Raw genomic sequence first — 16,452 nt, 5'->3', positions numbered from 1 at the left:
GACTAATAGTAATAAAGTGCAGTAAATTTCAGTTCAAACTTAAATGGAACAACTAAAACAAAATCTCAGAAGAACCATATACGCCAGTTTCCAACCGTCCTCCATCCGAAACCGAGACATCGCAATCCAGGAACGCCAACCTGCCATTTTTTGCATCCTCTCGTGTGAACTTAATATATTCATCCACAGAGTTGATGTGATCAGTGAAATGTTGGACTTCCTGGGCTTTAATTTATCCCAGGTGTCATCAACGTATCTGAACCAATGGCTTGGTGGCACCCCTGAAAAGGACATGAAGGCTCTCTTTTCCACTTCCTCCATGTACAGGTTTGCAACAATAGGAGAAACTGGGGATCCCATGGCACACCCATGTTTCTGCCTATAATATTGCCCCCCGTACGTGAAGTAGGTTGACAAATCCTACACACTGTGCCTTTAAAGGTATTATCAATGTTTGTGCAGACAGGGGATGATGATGATGATGATGATGATGATGATGATGATGATGATGATGATGATGATGATTTTAGGGGAATGGTTGGGTGAGGAAGCCCTTTCAGCCTGAGGCTTATACCAGGAGGTTAAGGTGGCCATGCATCTCCAGCTTAATTGTTTTAAAAATATATATTTTTCTATTTCTTTTGTAATACATCAAGGACTAAGATCCAGTCAAAGGAAACCCATTCAATGTATTTAACAATGATTGTATTATTGCAGTTACATCTGGTGATAGGTAAATGTGTTAAAGCTAACAACACCGCATCAGTCAATTTCTGCTAATATATGAGGAAATGGGAGAGCAAAATAAATGCACAAGTAAGGACATTTCATTAGTGTTTTGTTTTTGTGTGAAGTGGTCTTTAAAAAGGCACTGAATCTTTTCCATAAAATAGAATCAGAGTGAAAGAAATAACATCTTACAATAAATATATACAAAATATCTGAATATATTTAGGACCACTTTATTACTGCTGTTTTGATGGTCCACATTTAGATATTTTCCATGTCAGTAAATGTCAGTACCCATGAATCTCTTTAGAAATCTTTTTTCTACTCCCTGTAGAAGCTGATCTACTAGCTGCCATCCTGATGGAGCATCCTACCAGAAGAGGCATCCCCCCACTTGGCCTGACCCGTGATGCAAACAGGCAGCCCCTGTTAGCCTCAATGACAAAAGACTCTGTTGGGTTTGTGCTTAATGAGGCGCTACTGTGTATTCTTTCAACAATAACAAACAGATGGTTGTCATCACTAAATGTTCTTCTCCACTTTGCCATAAAGTTCCTCAGCATCTCAGGGGAAGTCAATTAGCATGGAGATGTGCAGTGTGATGGTTTGGGAGAGAACTGCTTCTCTGTGTTATCAGTTAGGGAGATGGAAGCCATGGAAAACTAGAAACACGTGAAGAGTCAGCCCAACCTGAATTTGGTTCTATCATCTGTATGGAAAACAAAAGCAGTCGTAACGTTTTGATGAAGCTTGCCTGTGTTTTGGGATTAAAACATTTTGTTCCAGCAACCTACATGCCTAAACCTATATGCTCACAGGATCAGCATCTCCTGATGGTTCCCCACACACGTCTCAAGACCCGTGGTGACCGAGCCTTCTCCTCCATGGCCCCCAGGCTCTGGAATGAACTTCCTATCCATCTGCGCACGCTTGAAAGCATTGATTCATTCAAGAAATATCTGAAAACGCACCTCTTTGAACAAGCTTTTCACTAACCAATTTCAGCATTTTTMTGCAACCTGACCTTTTAGTCTGTTTCACCAAACCCTACCTACTAACCGTACAATTCATACATCAAACAGCCAGTATTTTCATCAAAAATCATTTCAATTTATCAAAAATGTATTTTTCTAAAATGTACAAGTACTGCACAGTCTACCCATTCTGAGACCTGCCTCCAAATTAATTTCTGATTAAAAAAAATCCATCTTAATATGTTAATGTTTTACTCTGCCTTCCCCATTGTTGTTTTATTTTTCGGATTGCACAGTCTTGATACTTTGATGGTTGTACAGCTTTTATACTTTTTGTTCCAAATTTTTGTATATCCTGTTATGTTTGTATATCTTTTGATTTCCCTCTGATTGTACAGCACCTTGTTCTATGAAAGGTGCTATATAAATAAAACTTTGCTTACTTACTTACTTACTTACTTTCATTTATACTATTTTTTTTCAGATATTACACAGCTCCACTTACCTTGCTCTTCCAAATGTGTTGCCGTAAAAAACATCCATCTATTAGCATCCCAGACACTTAACTGTGGAACAGCTTTACTCTTTACATGCAGGCTCAGGCACATGATCATTTCCATTACAATGAGTTGGGTGAAAATATGCGGCAGACACAATCATGACATTAATTTCAATGTGGTGCTGCAGCTCAGTTCATTTATATCCCATAAAATATTCAAAAGAAATCTCCCCTTGATTTAGGTAAACCAGGTACAATATAGCTGGAAGTGCATGGGTGTGCTAAAACAGAAGATAATAGAAGCGTCTGCTTGTAAATTTCATGGCACCCATTCACCCATTAGGTGCTATAAATAAAAACAGGGTGTCTACATGGAGCAGCTTTATTCATTGCATTMAAAAGCACAACACGGTTTACACATTGTGATTTCTGAACGTATGTAACATCTCTATTTAAAAACAGGCATTTATTTGTATATCTTTTACTGATTAAACATACCCTGGTTTGTATTGTTCAGGGTCATCGAAAGGGCTCGAGCCTCAGCTACCTTCTGCCAAAAGACACATCTATCATGGTTAAGGTTGGGCATCMTTTGAATATAAATGATTCTGGTTTTGATACCAGTTCTTAACGATTCACAATTCAGATTCTTCCAATTMTTTCRAGAGGCAGGGTCAMAAAGGTTTTCATAGGTTATTACCAACCACTGTATAAATGTCAAACCTATGAACTTGAGTATAAATGTTATGAGTTTTCTCTTACAGGTGTACACTTTCACAAAAGAGCTTTATTAAAAAAAACATTGACACAAATCCACAAACGTTTTTGACCTGATGTTACAGTTTTAAGGTAGTATAACTTGCTAGCTGCCTCAATGTTATATTAGATTTTTTTTATTGTTTTACTTACCTAGAAGTGTCAGCGAGAACTTGTGCAGCGCGACAAAGACAGAAACTGAAGCGATGTTTAATCATGTTGGTCGTGTGCCCCCCTCTTTGCACAGTATAATCTTATTATTTTATTAAAGTTAAGCCGCACAATATGTTATGCACTGTACATTTGCGCACACACTACCTGTGGGTTCTTCTTCGTTGGTGTTTGGCAGCTTCTTCTTCCTCTTGGCAGACTGAGACATGCAGAGACTAAGGAATCTTTTTTTTTTAATTTAAACGATTCAATTCAAAAATGCTTTATTGATCCCAGAGGGAAATTAGATGTTGTAGTAACTAATTTAACTAAAGAGTTATTGCAGATGGTGATGGTTGTGGGCAGGAAAGATCTTCTGTAGCGGGCTGTATTAAAACAAAATTGAAGAGGCCTCTGACTGAAGATACTGTTTTTCTGTGACTGTCTCTGGGAGAATTCTGGGAGAATCGCAGTGTTAGTTCCGGTTCCAATCAATACTCTAGACTTGATGCTCACCCCTATGGTTTGCAGTTCTGACAGTCAGACATTAAACCTGATAGTGATTACAAAAGCAAAGACTACATGTCCTTTTTTGAAGAGAAACRTAGGAGGATTGTAGCTGCGTTTCCTCTGCAAATGTGCGCAAAACTCTGTCGATATTCTGTTAATGTCAAAAAACACAGTTTCGCAATTGCAGTGTTTCCATTATGTAAGAAATGCTATTAAAGTCACACGTGAATACGTTTGTTCTCGCGATATTACAAATATGGCGGCAATGGATGTTAACACATAGCATATTGCTACCACGACACTAGCGTGCATCATCAGAGGAGACATCGGTGTCTTATCAAGGCTTTCAAGTGACAAGCCCCTTATAATTGGGAGTGGCTACATATGCTGCGTTTTTATTTATTTATTTTTTTGGGAAAATGTAGTCGGTGAGTTTAATACTTTCTTTTACTACTTTGGTGATTTCACTACTACTTTTACTTTCTGTTTTCTTCTTCTTCGTCGTCTTTTTCGCCAGTAGAAACAGCCGGTTCTTGATCATATGACTCCCGTGATGCAAAAAAGTGTTTCTATTGCAGTTCTGCAAAATACATCAATTTCGATATGGCCGAAAACCCCCCTCTTCCTGGCGCAAAAACATTTAGTGGAAAAACGTAATTTTTTTCAAAATTGACGTGTTTCCATTGAGCAAATTTATTTTCGAAATTCTAATTTGCGCATTTTCATGGTCAGTGGAAACGCAGCTATTGTCTAAGAATATACATATAAAATGTAAAAAAGAAAATGTAAAACTTAAAAGAGATGTAAACTCCGGCAACTCCTACGACCATCATGCATGCAGTTATCACAATTAGTGAAAACATGAGCAACCATTGCATGCAATTGAGATGAGGTGCAAAACACTTAATTCATCATTTGCTGGAAAGTTTTGAGTTTGAGTTGTTGTTTTGTTTACTTTTCAATGACCCCTGCTTTGAGAGTCTCCCATGAGGACTTTGTTTTCCTAATTCTACAAACTGAGATTCATCTGACTGTTGTCTATTTTAAAGAAGTAATGACTGCTCATAGATTCTGAACACAATCCTACTTAAAGAGCTATGTCTTTAAATCTATCAGGGACAAAAAGTAAAACAACACTCACAACATGACATTGCATACAAGTTGCTCTACAGGGATTCCTCAATGTGAATGCTGAGCTGCTGAAAATAAAATGTTCTGTCCTCTTGACAAAATGTCACCTATAAAGGTTTTGAGCATAAATCATCTCATTCTATATTTAAGAGTGTAAGGTTGAATGACTCTGCCAACCAGATGGACTGTAATGTCAGCTGAATCTACAGATTTCTCACCCAATTTCTCAGCTCACCTGGGACCAAGCTCTTCTGTCAATATAAGAAAGTGTCCACTTCCTGCTAAAAACAGAATTCCTCCCAGTGCAAGCTAGCATTTGTGCCAGGGCGTTTCGATGTTGGCTCATGTGAAATTGTCAGGAAGGTTATGACATTTATGTTGATGTGATGCCGCATTTTTATTGCTGTTTTAGTAATATCAAGATTGTAAAAAGATAAACAAAAATTTAATGAGGCATGCTGGCGTCTTCAAATCCATCAATGCCATTTATAACAAACAATGATGTATTAAAACACTCACTGTATTATTTTTCTTACTTTAAAAGTATATTAAATGTATAATTAATCTAGTTTTCTTACCAAATGCTTTTAGATCTGTACATAACCAGTTGCAACCTTTCTTTAAAACAGACTTATCTTCTAGCTCACAGAAATCTTTGACAGAAACAAAACCCACTAATTAAAGGTCTGAAGGTTCATTTTAGATAACATCTTTTCACACAGTTGACTAATTTGGACATTGCCTCCTGCTGTGATTTAATCAGTTCTGGTTCAAATGTGGGCATTGGGGGCATTACAATGCCCACACTGTCAGGCCAAGCTGGGTGCAGCTACAGATCTACATATTTTAATAAAATCAAAACTGTTTCTCAATCACTATTTTAAAATATAATTTATAATTTAAAATAAAATGGTATTTAAGAGAGCTTCAGAGAGATTTTTTATTCTTAAAAGTTGTTTTTTTTTTTCCGTGTGAATAAAATAGTGTTTAAAACATGTTAATACAATTCTACTAAACAAATAATTATTGAATAGTCAATAAAAGTGCAGTGATGTGGGCGCTGTACCAATCTGTCATGGTGAAGTGGAAGCTGAGCCAAAAGGCGAAAACATTGATTTACTGGTTGATCTAAGTTCCTACCCTCGTTTGTGGTCAGTGGGCTTTGGTTAGTGACCGAAATAAAGAGACTGCAGATACAAGCGGACAAAATAAGTTTCCTCTGCAGGGTGTCTGGGCTCTCCATTGGGTGAGAAGCTCAGTCATCAGGAAGGAACTCACAGTAGAGCCGCTGCTCCTCCACGTTGAGAGGAGCCAGTTGAGGTGGCTCGGGCATCTGATTAGGATGCCTCCTGAATGCCTCCCTGGTGAGGTGTTCCAGGCATGTCTCACTGGGAGGAGGCCCAGAGGAAGATCCAGGACATGCTGGAGGGACTATGTTTCTCAGCTGGCCTGGGAACATCTTGGGATTCCCCCGGACGAGCTGGCCCAAGTGGCTGGGGAGAGGGAAGTCTGGGTCTCTCTGCTTAGGCTGCTGCCCCCGCGACCAAACACCGGATAAGCGGAAAAAGATGAATGGATAGTTAATAAAAAATAAGAAACATTGTAAAAGTAGATTTTTCTTTACGTTTTGTAGCATTGTTGGTGGGTTTTCAAGAGTAGTCTCCAGAGTGAAGCTATTGTTTGTAGGGAAATGGCATGGAAAAATTTGGGAACTCCTAACTTAGAGACTAAACCACTAAACCACTAGTCTTTGCACTAAACGGCCATGTGTAATGCCTGTTATTTTGACAGGTTGCTTCTACCAGTGGAAATAGGCGGCATTGTGTCCAAAAAGCTAAAACTTTCACTTTGTTGTGAAACCCCTAATGGCAAAGTTTTTCAGAGAAGTGTTTTTCAGAGAAGCGTTGTCGTGAACTTTTCAGCTGTGGAGGAAGACAACAAAGATCTCAACAAAAACAAGAAGATTCATTCATTTCATTTACTTATTTCTATAGCGCTTTACCCAACCACAGTGCTGGTGACCAAAGTGCTTTACAAAGTCAGTGATTAATATGACAACAAGTAAAAAAACAATAAAACACAACAAAATAGCAAAACTCAAACCAGAAATGTCATCACATACTGTATTTAAGTACTAAAAGCCTGTTGGAATAAAAAGGTCTTAAGCTTCTATTTAAAAAGGCTAAGTTCAATAACCAAATGTAACATGAGCAAATTCTTAGAGAAATCGAGGAAAAGAGGTAAAATATGGTTAGCATGAACGCTAATAATAAAAGCATGATGGAAACAGAAACTGAAAAGACACAGAGGCAACACGAGGTGGTAAAATGTTATTTATTTATGTTTGAACCTGATAAAAAGATGTGCTTGAGTCCCAGCGCAATAAATGCAAACAATAAAAAGAAATCAAGACTAATTCAAATACAGACAAAAAAACCCAATGTGTAACATGAACGAAAGAGAGGTAAGATCAGTGCAGGTTCAATTTCATCAAGATGGCAACACAGCTTAAAGTATTATTTAAGTCATCTGTAAAAAAAATCCTCTATTTTTTCCATATAGCAGTATATTGCAGTGTTTAGCCCTACTTTGGATGACTATTTGGACTCTCCAGTCCCCATCCTTTAACTCCCATCACACCTCTACTAGTATAATAAAAACCATAAACTAGGTTAAATGACATACATACTTCCTCCAGACCTGGAAAGTAAAAATATGCTTCATCTGTGCTTCATCTAAAAAGCCTGAAATGGTAACACTAAATTTAGCAAAATCCCAAACCATCTTATAGCATTTGCAAAATGGACATAAACACAAAGGGAACGTTTCTTCTAGTACGACAAGTGGAATTTGGCATTCTCTCCCTGAGGGATCCCAAAGGATGCCTTATAGCATCCTTTCAGCATGCWGACAGAAATCACAGCTGACAAGGCATCCACACATTGCTTTTCACTTTCTTGGCACAGTAAATGCTCAGTTTTTTCTTCAGTAAAAAGCCCACACTAAATATCTTTGTGATAATCTAACATTTGCACAAGTTTATTTACAGAAAAGAAAACCAAAGCTGGATTTTTTTTAAAACCATTTTAACGGTGTATATTCATAAACTCTACAAAATAAATGCAAAGCTTCCATAAATATAAACTCACCTTTTAGAGCAGCTATTCAAAATGAGTGGAAATGTCAGTCAGAGAAGGTAAGATAGGCTAAAAATACTGAAGAGGTTGCATCATTTTTGACAAGGATCATTTAATTGCTGGTGTTAAATAACAGCTGGCTCATAATGACACTGAATATCTTAAGTGCATCAGAGGTTTTTAATGGTGCTGCAGTAATGAACAGGAAAGTAGGCGGTTTCTAAGCCAGATTTTAATGCCAGATACAGAATTGTGTACACTGCAACGCATATTAAATAAACTTAATTCTTCATAGGATGCATTCAGTATTTGACCAAACAACAGACAATACTTTTTTCTGATCTCATGTGTCTTAGGACTTTGACAGTTTTTGGTTGTTTGTGGTTACAAAGATATTGGTCTGAAATAATTTGTGAAATAAAGAAAACATTGAGAATGTGTGTACAAATGGATCCAATACTTTTAGGAGTACCAGATAAAAATTTTACTTTGAATGATAAGAAAAGACTATCGCAAGGAAAAAGATACTGATGCAATGGACTAGTGCAAAAGGACCTACTATTAAAGGTTGACAAAGATTACTACAAGACTTAGTGCCATTAGAATATTTAAATGGATTGCAAAACATAATTTTTGCTCAAGGTGTGAGAACTATACGTAGTATGTCGAACCTGAATTCTCTGCCATTATGCTTCAGGAATTTGCTGAAGTTAATGTACTCCCCCTACATCATTAAATGTATGTATTCTTTTTCATGTAAATTTTACTTAATTATCAGTAACATTTTTTCCTGTGATTTAAGTGATACATTGAGTCTGATACTGTATGTCATAATGTGTTTTTTTTTAGTTGTGTTGTGAAGTTTTATGGAACTAGATTTCTAGCTAGATAGCTAGCTACTCCAGTATAACTTGAACCAGAAGGTGAAAGGATTTGTTCAGTAACATTTATTTGTGTTTGTTTATGTTTTGCTGGAGGACTTTGCTTTAATCTTTCCAAGCTTCGACAGGTTTGTGGCATGACGCATTATGGATTCTCCTCATCTGATAATGGTTGGCGTCATTTTGAACCAGGCAATGTGTTAAATATTTTTGTATTTTTGCAGTTTTTCAGTATCCCAGGGTTCTTCTTCAAGTATGAATAAAACAATCCTCCCAAAAATCCACTGGCAATTCGGGAAAACTTAAAATCATCAGGATTTTATTTTGGACCGCACAGTGAAAAACACTTGTCTTTTTTTTGTTGAAAACACAAAAAGCTGCAGTGACCATCAAACAAAAATAAAAACACTTACTTCTATCATGCAATGAGGGAAGCAGCTGTCATACCCCATATAAYTGTGGCGAGCAGAAAAACATGCTTTAAAGTATGTTTTTCCTGCACTAATCCCACAAGAGTGCACCCTTGGTTGTTCTAAGACGCTGAGCAAAAAGACACTATAAKGAACTTTACTGACCAGATGCAAACTAACTGAAAGGAGAATCTGAGACATACAGTTAATCTGTGTGACTAAACCAAAGTCTACTGAATAAAGAGTAAAGGAGCGACAGGGATGGTCCGTCACATTCATTCTATCACAACTTATTGCTTAAATGATTTTGCAAAGCATTGGATTGAAATTTAAAAGAAAGAAAATGATTTGATAAAAAACGGTACAGTATATGTAAAATATTTGCTGAACACTGACATTACAACTTTACATAAAGGTGCAATCGTAATAGAATGAAGCTAAGCTAAATATTTATATTTTGCCTATATAATTATATTGTTTTTATATATACTATATAAAATCAAAGATGATTCTTTGATCCTCCAAGCAGAAGCATTAAGTTATCAAAATGGCTGCTGATTAAAGTTTTTGAGCTGTCAATCATTAGTTCCCACCTGCACTGATGGCATTACACAGATAGTTCCTGGAAAGCTTTGCAACACATCAAAAATTAGTTTTAGGGGCAGATCTATTAATTTAGTGTCTCGTGTCATATTTAGCTAAAGTCATGATATTGTAATTTATGGGGTGTTTTTTCTGGTGGTATAAATGCAGTCAGTTGCCATGACAACCACATCCAAGAAAAGTGTGAAAAACTTTTTGTAACCTAAGCCAATTAGACTTAATGTTTTTATTCTTTCTTTCTTAAACAAGCCCTTCTGAACTGCAACAAAACTAATAAATAGAGAAAGGAATATGTGAGCTACAGTTTGTGATCAAAGTAAAAAAATAGAATTCACTGCAGTTTTCCMCTTTTAAAATGCATCTTTATAATTCAGGCAACGCCTCACAGGATGAGCAAATTCTCTGCCTGACAAAGAGAATGCACTTGTAACGTGTCAACCAGGTGAGTGTGAATGATATCAGTGACGGGGGGATAGAGACACTGAATAAAATAACAAGCTGCTTTTCCACATCAGAGTCAGTTTTTATTCAGATATTTAAGCAGAACAGTGTGTTCATTCAGACAGTCCTGGAAAAGTTATCAGGAAATGATCAGCGCAGCATTAGTTGCCAGTTTTAACTTAATCGTGTAATTTGGAGTTGACTGATGTAAGCAGAACCCTGTCTAATATTTGATGTTTTGAAACGCATTTAAGAAATTTGTCTTTGGTGCTGTCTTTGGAAGGGTTAATGCAGAAAAAAGTTCCACTCTCTAAAACCGCACAGCCCTCTGTTTTTATAAGCAGTGACAGATTTTAAAGTAGCACATTACTTCTCCCACAGTTTCCTAATGAAGTTCGATCATTTCTAACTTGTTAATATTTGTGTGCCAGATGTTTCACACGGTCACATCTGCAGAGACCATATGCACTGGCAGCACAGGAGTGATGGTGAGTTATTTGATCAGACTGCTTCAAAATCACCTCTTCTTCTTGTGTGTACTTTATCAGCAAAACAGTCACTTTTTGTACAAATATCACTTCATTATCTTCTTGTTAACTTCATATTTTGATTTCTGCTTCAATACTTTTTAAACTAAATTTTGATTAGTGCAGCTGCGAGATTACCAGTGGTTTTAAATTGTTGCATCAATAAATAAATAAATAAATCATTTGTTGATCTAATTTGCATATTTGTTTTTGTCTCTTTTAAAAAATGTTTTTTTAGCAAGCTGCACATCTGTCTTTGCTCTGTTTCACCCTTATTCTTTCCAGCCATCAATTTCTGTCTGCTCACACACTACAGTTCTCACCCGCCTTCCGTCCACCTTTTTCTGTTCCTTCCTTTCAGTCATCCATCTGTGACAACCTACACCTCCTTCACACACTGGAAGTTTTGTCCATTTGACGCTCTCTCTTACAACCTAGACTCACCACTCTTTTGTTTTGCATGTCTGACAATTTGCATTTCTTCACTCTTTACACRCTCAGACAGGCTTGTCTCTTTCTTGGCACGTCTCTGCAGTCTTTCCCCTCACACACAACATATTTTTTATTTTTTTCCTCTGGGTGGCAACAAACGTTTGTAGCACAGCTTTGAAATGCAATTTCTCAATTTTATTTCCAGTGAATATTATGAAATGTATTCACGTATCATGATTTTAACAGAGCATAATGCATTGGTATTCATTTGGGGTTTCTAAAAGTGTCACAGTGACTCTGGGGGATTCTCCTTTTTTTTTTTTTTTTTTGACAAACTTTAGTCATTTGAGGTGTGAGATGTTCATTATTTGCAACAAACACTTGAATTTCTTTAAGATTTGTTACTGATGTGCTTCTTTTTCTTCTTTTTAAATTATGCATTCACTTTTTATGACACATCACTGATTTATTTACTTTGTTTACCTATTTGTAGTTCTATTTCATCCCTACTGACCGCCAGAGGGCGGTGCTAAAAGCACTGAATGTTCCCTTCACACATGCACCATTCACACTGTAATACCAACAGAGTCACACCTGTGACCAATCAGATGACAAATCAGGCTATGTAACTTGACATCATCCGAAGCTCTGTTCCTCTTTTCTTCTCGCATACGGTTCGTTTCTCTTGTGGAATATTTCGCCGTAGTTTTGACGTCCTGATTGCCAGTTGGCTGGAGTACGCTGTGTATCACCCTCCATGGGATGGGGGGCTGTGTGGCAGCACAGAGCGGTTTGGGGCCGCTGGAGTCACCAGGATCGCTCCAGACACATAAATGTGCTGGAGCTATGTGCTGTGTTTCTAGTTCTCAGGAACTTCTTGCCCSACCTGGAGGGGAAACATGTTCTGGTTCGATAGGACAACACCTCTGTGGTCTACCACATCAACCATCAGGGTGACACCAGGTCGGCACAGCTCCTGAAGGTGGCCAGGGATCTCCTGAGATGGGCCTCCCCTCGCCTGTCCACTCTGCGGGCAGTGTACATACCAGGGCAGGACAACCGGGCCGAGACTTCTCAGGAGGGACCTGCTCCAGGAGAGTGGTCTCTCCACAGCGACATAGTGCACATGATATGGGATCTCTACGGTCAGGCAGAAGTAGACTTGTTTGCCACAGAAGAGTCGACTCATTGCCCTCTGTGGTATTCCCTTACGGGGGCATCAGGCACACTGGGCCAGGATGTCTAGGCACATCCCTGGCCAAGAGTCCTTCTATATGCCTTTCCACCCCTTTCTCTGATTTGGCCGACTCTTTAGAGAGTTCTCGAAGAGGGCCACGGTGCTGCTGATAGCTTCGTACTGGCCAGCACGACCATGGTTCCCACTTCTACGGAGTCTGTGTCAAGACACCCCATGGTGTCTTCCAACCAGGAGGGACCTATTGTCTCAGTTGGGGGGGACTGATCTGGCACCCCACTCCTCAACGCCTCAGGCTGTGGGTGTGGCCACTGGGAGGCTTGAGCAGTAGCTGACTGGATATTCAGACTCTGTCAGGTACACTATTTTAAGTGCTAGGGCACATTCTACTCGTCAGCAATATGAAAACAGGTGGTGTTTGTTTTCTCAGTGGTGTGCTGACCGCAATGAGGATCCAGTCTCCTGTGTGGAGCGCACTATCCTGGAGTTTCTTCAATCTCTCCTCGATAAGGGCCACTCTCCATCAACACTTAAGGTATATGTGGCGGCAATATCATCTAATCATGTTGTCGTTGATGGTGGTACAGTTGGAAGCCATAACCTGGTTTCTCTTTTTCTGCGTGGCGCTCGCAGGTTGCACCTGCTTGGGATCTGCCCTTGGTTCTTGAAGCCCTGYGCCACCCTCCTTTCGAGCCTTTGCTTCAGGCGGACCTCAAGTGGCTCTCATGTAAGACAGCATTTTTATTAGCTATTGTCTCAGCTAAAAGGGTCGGCGAGCTGCATGCTCTCTCTGCCAGCCCGTCATGTCTCAAATGGGCCCCAGATGGCTCTGGTGTTACCTTGTGGCCAAACACTGCATTTGTCCCTGAAGTTTTTTCGCATTCCCATTGTAACCAGCCACTGAGATTGGCGCGTTTTCAGCCTATGTCAGGAGGGACTGGYGATAGGCCAGATGTATTGTRCCCAGTGAGGGCGTTGGAGACATATATTGYTGCTACTGCTCTTATAAGACGCTCAGACCAGCTGTTCTTATGTTATGGAGGCCCTAGATTAGGTCATCCCCTTTCAAAACAGTRTYKYTCCCACTGGATTGTGGATGTCATCCGTCACGCCTACAGGGCAGGAGGCTGTTCCCTGCCAGTCSGGGTGAAGGCACACTCAACCAGGAGCATTTCCACTTCCTGGGCGRCCCTGAAAGGGGTCCCACTGGAAACAATATGTGCTGCGGCATCATGGTCTTCTTCAAGCACATTCACTAGATTTTACAATGTGAATGTGGCTTCTCYTCACCCTTTGGGACAKGTTCTTTTACAAGGGTCCTATGGGCCTTCTCAGTGAGGTAGGTGCTCAGGATTCCTTGTGACATYGCTGGTATTAGTCATTCAGTGCTTTAGCACCRCCCTCTGGCGGTCAGTAGGGATGAAATAGAAYGAAAGTTAGGTATGTAACTATGGTTCTATGAATCCTGAATGACCACCAGAGCTTCTCTGTCACTCAGAATCCTTGCATTTGCGAGAAGATTCTGTAGGAACAGAGCTTCGGATGACGTCAAGTTATATAGCCTCTGATTAGTCATCCGATTGGTCACAGGTGTGACTCAGTTGGTATTACAGCTCGAACGGCGCATGCGTGAAGGGAACATTCAGTGCTTTTAGCACCGCCCTCTGGCGGTCATTCAGGATTCATAGAACCGTGGTTACATTCATAACTTTCGTTATAGAACACATAATTTTTTTTCCTAAAAATCCTGTGTTCCAACACAAATCTTCAATTTTCTTACAGCAAATCTGTGTTTTTATTGTAAAACGAAAACAATTTTCTTTTCAATTCTGTTGAACAATAGGACTAAAAAAACATTTTAAGCCAAGATAAATAATAAAAAAACAGCAGAAGAAAATTTGTTTTTTTTTTTTATAGCTACAATGATCTTAATGTGTTGGACTGAACTAGAGCCAGGATGAATGTTCTTCATTACTTCACAATTTAAAATAGATACATTAAAACTCTGTTCAAAAACTGCAAGAGCTAAAAGGAAAAAATGGATCACACATGTGATTGCTCTAAAATAAAACACATTGATATAAGTGATTTATGACATTCATCTCTCTAAGCATAGTAAAACAGCAAACCATGAAACAGATGAATGAGCTGATATGTGCATTATGTTAAATTCTGAGTAAAAATGATTGTATTTGTTGATAAAATATCATTACCTCTGTCACAAGTTTTGTTTATACTCAATTGATAATGTATCAATTGTACAATTGTAACATGAAACCAATACGATTAATGGACTGCGATTCATGAGAATATTAAAATGTCACCGGAATTGATAACATCAACATGCATACAATGCACAAGGAGATTACGTGGACACTATGACAAGCCATTTTAACAAAAAATTGGCTTCGTCTGACTATCTGTAATATAATTATAGATATCTAAATATGAATTTTGACTTAGAACAACCTCATTTTGACTACCTACAGGGTAATTTATCTGCATTTATATTCTGACTGCTGAAAGCATTTTAAGATATCTTAAATGACTCACTGGATTTGTCATTTGAAGGTTTTCACATCCTATTAGAATTCAAGACATCTCAAACCTATTTAAGACAAGTTAAAATTTATTTTTTAGACCTCTGAAATAAGAAAATGTGCATAATTTATGGATGTATCCTAAGAGGAATTTTGACTWGTCAAAAYGATAGTTTTAGMTATTCCTAATTTAGTTTTGCCTAGTCATTATTTGCTTTTAAGGTGTTTGCTATTAAATTTGCACCACTCAACTCTTTATGTGATAKCTAAATGTATATTTAAGATATCCTGACCAAATATGTCATTTAAGATATCCTTAATTAGATTTATGACTAGTCAGAACAAAATGCGATGACTAGTCAAAACTAAAAGAGATGTCTTGAACTGTATTTTTGAATAGTCAAAATTATTTTTAAGATATCTTGAATTGGAGTCTCTATACAACTTAAAGGTGAATCTGGTGTCATTTAATGTAATTAGAGATACCTGAAATGGGTATTTTAACAAGTCAAAATCTTACATAATKTACTTAATTTATGATCCTGCTTCCCTCCCCCAACATGATAGAGGGAAGGAACTATTTAAAAAAGGTGTAAGTGTTAGGCCAGGTGTAGCAGAGTAAAGGTGAGAAAGTTTGGACTCATGCAAACTGAATATAGGACAGCATGCGAAAGCGCAGGAAGTTGCATTCACTTTCTRAAATTTCTAAAAACAAAAACAAGTTGAGGGTGACTGATCAGCAATGAAAAAAACAGATTTCTGTCTGAAAATAAAAGATGACAAAAGAAATGAGTATTTAGGAGACCAAAAAGGAGAGCTGAGGCACACAAGGGAGGCAGATGGACAGACAGATTGAGGGAGTGATTTGCATTAGCTTGATTAAATCCCTCACACATCAGTGTCCTCTCTTTCAATTTCCCTGTATTACTCTGGGTTTTTTTTTACCTCTCACCTCCTCAAAGGTGTGTCTGACTGAATGGGGTTACATAACTTGGATGATTGCTTAGGAGGATCACAAAGGTGAGTTAGTTTTAAACGTCTGGAATCTGGAGCCATAAATTAACAACTGCGGTGTCTTGAAATTATAACTTCCAGTGATTTTAAAAAATGCTATCGGTGCTAATGTTTTTATGGACTTYGGGCACAAAGATAGTGTATGAAATTTCAGCAGATCTCATGTGCCTACCTGAATCTTACTTATGTAAAATGTTTGACATTRAGGGTTCTTACAGTTAGCACTAATGACACCACACTATGACAGTCAGTCTTTTAATCATTGTAGATGCATTATTTCCTTCACCCAAAGAAAAGATTGACCARAGTCAAGTTTTGGCACCAAGAGGAGCCAATGTTGAAGCCTTAATGTTAGCTTTACCATTGATCCTCTCTTTGGTTTCTGAATGAGCTGATGTTTGGGTCTCAATGTTTTGATTACCAATAAAGTGGTACATTTTTTTTATCCTGGAAAGATTTACAAACCAAAGTTAAATATAAAAAGTAAAAATAAAAGATGCATTTTATCTGAAATGGTCAAATA

Source organism: Austrofundulus limnaeus, unplaced genomic scaffold (genome assembly GCF_001266775.1).
Source record: "Austrofundulus limnaeus strain Quisiro unplaced genomic scaffold, Austrofundulus_limnaeus-1.0 Scaffold73, whole genome shotgun sequence".
Lineage (NCBI taxonomy): Eukaryota > Metazoa > Chordata > Actinopteri > Cyprinodontiformes > Rivulidae > Austrofundulus > Austrofundulus limnaeus.
The sequence above is the reverse complement of the archived record's forward strand: the minus strand, read 5'-3'. Positions refer to the sequence as shown.